General features: G+C 41.5%; 1 pseudogene; it reads right to left on the bottom strand.

The window, feature by feature from the left end:
- Positions 1-2,650: 2,650 nt before the first annotated feature.
- On the bottom strand, positions 2,651-4,572 carry LOC139766855 (charged multivesicular body protein 4b pseudogene; annotated as a pseudogene).
- Positions 4,573-6,104: the final 1,532 nt, after the last annotated feature.

The raw sequence follows: 6,104 nt of genomic DNA, 5'->3' as shown, positions 1-6,104 counted from the left end.
ACTTTCCTCCCACACCATATATTCTTAATACCTTCCACAGAGCATCTCTATCAACTCTATCATATGCCTTCTCCAGATCCATAAATGCTACATACAAATCCATTTGCTTTTCTAAGTATTTCTCACATACATTCTTCAAAGCAAACACCTGATCCACACATCCTCTACCACTTCTGAAACCACACTGCTCTTCCCCAATCTGATGCTCTGTACATGCCTTCACCCTCTCAATCAATACCCTCCCATATAATTTACCAGGAATACTCAACAAACTTATACCTCTGTAATTTGAGCACTCACTCTTATCCCCTTTGCCTTTGTACAATGGCACTATGCACGCATTCCGCCAATCCTCAGGCACCTCACCATGAGTCATACATACATTAAATAACCTTACCAACCAGTCAACAATACAGTCACCCCCTTTTTTAATAAATTCCACTGCAATACCATCCAAACCTGCTGCCTTGCCGGCTTTCATCTTCCGCAAAGCTTTCACTACCTCTTCTCTGTTTACCAAATCATTTTCCCTAACCCTCTCACTTTGCACACCACCTCGACCAAAACACCCTATATCTGCCACTCTATCATCAAACACATTCAACAAACCTTCGAAATACTCACTCCATCTCCTTCTCACATCACCACTACTTGTTATCACCTCCCCATTTGCGCCCTTCACTGAAGTTCCCATTTGCTCCCTTGTCTTACGCACTTTATTTACCTCCTTCCAGAACATCTTTTTATTCTCCCTAAAATTTAATGATACTCTCTCACCCCAACTCTCATTTGCCCTTTTTTTCACCTCTTGCACTTTTCTCTTGACCTCCTGTCTCTTTCTTTTATACATCTCCCACTCAATTGCATTTTTTCCCTGCAAAAATCGTCCAAATGCCTCTCTCTTCTCTTTCACTAATACTCTTACTTCTTCATCCCACCACTCACTACCCTTTCTAATCAACCCACCTCCCACTCTTCTCATGCCACAAGCATCTTTTGCGCAATCCATCACTGATTCCCTAAATACATCCCATTCCTCCCCCACACCCCTTACTTCCATTGTTCTCACCTTTTTCCATTTTGTACTCAGTCTCTCCTGGTATATATATATATATATATATATATATATATATATATATATATATATATATATATATATATTTATGGGAGCGGGGGGCTGGAAATCCTCCCCTCTTTTTTTTTTTTTTTCCCAAAGAAGGAACAGAGAAGGGGGCCAGATGAGGATATTCCCTCAAAGGCCCAGTTCTCTGTTCTTAACGCTACCTCGCTAATGCGGGAAATGGCGAATAGTATGAAAGAAAAGAAAGATATATATATATATATATATATATATATATATATATATATATATATATATATATATATATATATTTTTTTTTTTTTGTGTGTGTGGGAGGCAAGTTGTTAGAAGCAGTGAAAAGTTTTTATCGAGGATGTAAAGCATGTGTACATGTAGGAAGAGAGGAAAGTGATTGGTTCTCAGTGAATGTAGGTTTGCGGCAGGGGTGTGTGATGTCTCCATGGTTGTTTAATTTGTTTATGAATGGGGTTGTTAGGGAGGTGAATGCAAGAGTTTTGGAAAGAGGGGCAATATGAAGTCTGTTGGGGATGAGAGAGCTTGGGAAGTGAGTCAGTTGTTGTTCGCTGATGATACAGCGCTGGTGGCTGATTCATGTGAGAAACTGCAGAAGCTGGTGACTGAGTTTGGTAAAGTGTGTGAAAGAAGAAAGTTAAGAGTAAATGTGAATAAGAGCAAGGTAGTTAGGTACAGTAGGGTTGAGGGTCAAGTCAATTGGGAGGTAAGTTTGAATGGAGAAAAACTGGAGGAAGTAAAGTGTTTTAGATATCTGGGAATGGATCTGGCAGCGGATGGAACCATGGAAGCGGAAGTGGATCATAGGGTGGGGGAGGGGGCGAAAATCCTGGGAGCCTTGAAGAATGTGTGGAAGTCGAGAACATTATCTCTGAAAGCAAAAATGGGTATATTTGAAGGAATAGTGGTTCCAACAATGTTGTATGGTTGCGAGGCTTGGGCTATGGATAGAGTTGTGCGCAGGAGGATGGATGTGCTGGAAATGAGATGTTTGAGGACATTGTGTGGTGTGAGGTGGTTTGATCGAGTAAGTAACGTAAGGGTAAGTGAGATGTGTGGAAATAAAAAGAGCATGGTTGAGAGAGCAGAAGAGGGTGTTTTGAAATGGTTTGGGCACATGGAGAGAATGAGTGAGGAAAGATTGACCAAGAGGATATATGTGTCGGAGGTGGAGGGAATGAGGAGAAGTGGGAGACCAAATTGGAGGTGGAAAGATGGAGTGAAAAAGATTTTGTGTGATTGGGGCCTGAACATGCAGGAGGGTGAAAGGAGGGCAAGGAATAGAGTGAATTGGATCGATGTGGTATACCGGGGTTGACGTGCTGTCAGTGGATTGAATCAGGGCATGTGAAGCATCTGGGGTAAACCATGGAAAGCTGTGTGTGTGTGGACGTATGTATATACATGTGTATCGGGGTGGGTTGGGCCATTTCTTTCGTCTGTTTACTTGCGCTACCTCGCAAACGCGGGAGACAGCGACAAAGAAAAAAAAATTTTTTTTTTTCAAACTATTCGCCATTTCCTGCATTAGGGAGCTAGCGTTAAGAACAGAGGACTGGGCCTTTGAGGGAATATCCTCACCTGGCCCTCTTCTCTTTTGTGTTCCTAAATGTGAAGGAATTTAGGAACAGGCTGGTTTGTATGCAAGCACATGAAGGTCATTGCCCACAATGGTTTCATTGAGGAGACCTTTGACATCCTGGGAGTGATTACTGGAAAGTCAACAAAACAGCAGGGTTCAGGGTCCTCACGGAAAGGAACAGTGTTTATGATGCCCAAGCAGCTAATTCAGCCATATCATCATCCTCCTCCTCCTCCTCCTTCCTACGCTCAGGCCTGGCAATGGAGCTGGTGGTAACCTCTGGTAGCTCTCCAACAAGTTCACCTGTGGTCAAGAGTTTCTCATCCAGGTCTTCCTGTTCAAGCTCCTCTAGCTCAGCCAGGAGATCATCTTCATCCACATCCTGTCCAAATGCCACTGGGTTAGAGATGGCCTCTGATATTTCCCGAGCTACATCCTGTTGCTCTGCTATGTCGTCCATCATGTCGTGGACCTCATCCACATTCATGTGTTGATGAGCTGATTTCAGAGCTTTGGCTGCTTCACTCATTGTTTGGAAGACATTAGTGTTCGTGTTAGCTGACTCAAGGGCTTCTCGCTGCATCTCAGTAGTACTAAGAGTTCCATCAATCTGCATAAGCTGCTTGTCATACCTCTTCTTGTGCTTAAGTGCTTGCAGTGCGAGGAAAAACGAGAAGGCGCCCACGGTGGGGGAAGCCATCCAGAAACTTAGGGACACGGAGGAAATGTTGATCAAGAAACAGGACTTTCTAGAGAAGAAAATTCAACGAGAAATCACCATTACTAAGCAGAATGGCACTAAAAATAAGAGAGTCGCACTAGCCAGTTATTATATCATATTTCTAAAAAGACTTGTCATGATGCACGGGATTAAGGTCCAATTCTGTATTGATGGAACAATAACAGTAGTGTGGCAGTACTTATAGAAATGCTGTTTCTCTCAATCGCTCTGCCTTCTTCACCATAAAGCCACCTTGACATGGCACATATCACAGAGGAAAGGTTGAGATGGTTCAGTAAAAGATGTCAAAAACTAAAGGAGCTTCAAGGTGTATTGTGGCAACATAATGAGTATAGCATGATAAAAAGGGAGCAAAGAAACTGTAAAAAATATTTTCACTTTTCCATAAATTCATGAGTAAATTAAAAATCAAAGAGCAGCTAATGCGGCTAGGGGATTCAGAGGAATGAGTTACACAGGATAATGTGGAAGATACTATAGCCCCAACAACTATGAATTGGAATTGGGATGTCTTAGAAAGCAATACCAAATTTTACCATATGTGCTGGAGAATGGCAGAGTGAGAAGGGAGTGGAAAATTGCAAATATTATGCATCTGTATAAGAAAGGAGACTGGAAAGAGGTTTTGAATTGAGAGACTATTCTCTCTGATTAGTGTGATCATCTGTAAGGAACTGGAAAAGATACTCAGTAAGCAAATGGGAGACTTCCTGCTGAGAAATAATCACTTAAGTGAGAGACTGTCTAAACTCCTGCCTTGAGGCTGTGACATCCTCTCACACCCAAGCCAAGATCCTCATCTCAGGTCAGGATTTCTATATTCATGATAGCAAGTAGTTGAATTCCATCCATAAGGATGATAGGGGGGATTAAAGCCCTATGTTATCCACTTTCAAAGATCTAGAGCAAATTATCACCCACCCCACCCATTTTCCTGACTGCTATGACCACACATAATATTCTGAATCTGTTTTCACCTCTAATCCTTTGTGTCGTAGCTACACATGGTTCTCCTGACCAATTTCATAAATGTATGTTTCAGATGCACTGCTTTTTTTTAGTAGCCCCTTCTGAATGTAAATAATGGCACCTTAACAGAGCTAACTGGAATAACTGAATATTTCTTTCTGTCTTTCCTCAGGTAAATTACTGTGTCCACCAGACGTCTACATAGCATAAGATTTTATAGCAGGAGTGGATGCATTTATCCTCTCTTCCTCCGAGATAGATTCTTCTTCCAGCCCTTGGTTCAACCATTCCTGTTTTGAAACCAATCAGGCAAAAGGTGAGGCATATTGGGCTTGGAAAACTCTCCGTCTTACTCCCATTCAGCATTTATCACTATTTATAATCATCAGAAGTATTTTATTCAAAGAAAGTGTGATAAACTTCCCTCTTCATCCACTGACTGGTCTTTATTTTTCAGCTAAGGGGATCACTAACAATTTCTGTCATTCCACCTTTCCTTCTCTTTTCTGTTCTGATGTTTCAATAGTTGTCTCTCCCACAGTCAGTGCAACTCTCTGGTTCTCATTTCTCCTCCATCTTGGATGACTCCAACATTCCTTCACTCCCTGATGCTCTTCTTACTAATCCTATACCCCTCCCCACAATCTGCTTTCACACTGTCAGAGAAACTCTTCTCTCTCTGGACACAAGTAAGGCTAATGGTCCTAATGGCATCCATCCCCATATACTGGGAGTGTGTTTCTTAACCTGCTCCAGTGCTTGCTTGTCTGTTCTTTTTCTATTTAAAATCCAGAACTTCTCCTTATTCTCAGAAGCATACATTGGTACATCCCATCCCTAAGAAAGGTGGCTATTCTAACCCCCTCCAATAACTAATGTCCTGCTACTTTGACATATACCATTTCCAAATTCTTTGAATCCCTTCTCATCTCCCATATCTTCAGACATCTTGAATCTCAGTCTTTTCTCTGATCCCTAGTATGGCTTCTGTAAAACAAGATCCATTGGGGAAATTCTTTCTTATCTTACTAATGTCTGGTCATCATCACTGAAAGATATGGGGATGTGACATTGAGGTTTCATCTCTAAGCTCCCTCCCTCACTTTGCTTCCTCATATCTAGTTTCTTCTCTGGCCAATCTAGCACTGTGGTTGTTGATGGATCATCCTTATCCCCTTTCTCCACCAACAGTGGCATCCCTCAAGGTTCTGTCCTGTCTCCTACACTTTTTCTCCATTTTTTTCGGTAATATCATTTCTACAAGTTATCAAATGCACTCGTACACTGACAACTCAATGCCTCATTCCTCCATATCCTTCAATTCTGCTTCTTCTCTCACTTGACGTGCATCGTGTCTCAACACAACTTCCTCAGTAAACTCACTTGAACAGGACATTTCAGTGGGGTACATGAAATTTAGTTAAGTTTGATGTTTCCAAGACACGGTTTTGCCCATCCTTCTATTGGATATTCCTTATAGCTTTCCTTTTTCCTTCAACAGTTCTGCAATTCCTCCTTTTACTTCAATGAACGTAATTGGTATTACTGTAATGTCCACTCTGTCTCTGAAAATCCACAATATGGAAATGGCTAAGCTTGCCTCAAAGAAACTGGGGGTACTCTTTAGATGTTAAATTTCCTTTCTTCAGAACAGTTGCTCCATTTACATGAAAGATTGATCTGTCCTTGTACAAAGT

This window comes from Panulirus ornatus, chromosome 58 (genome assembly GCF_036320965.1).
Source record: "Panulirus ornatus isolate Po-2019 chromosome 58, ASM3632096v1, whole genome shotgun sequence".
NCBI lineage: Eukaryota > Metazoa > Arthropoda > Malacostraca > Decapoda > Palinuridae > Panulirus > Panulirus ornatus.
Note: the sequence above shows the minus strand (reverse complement) of the source record. Positions and strands in the feature narration are given on the sequence as shown.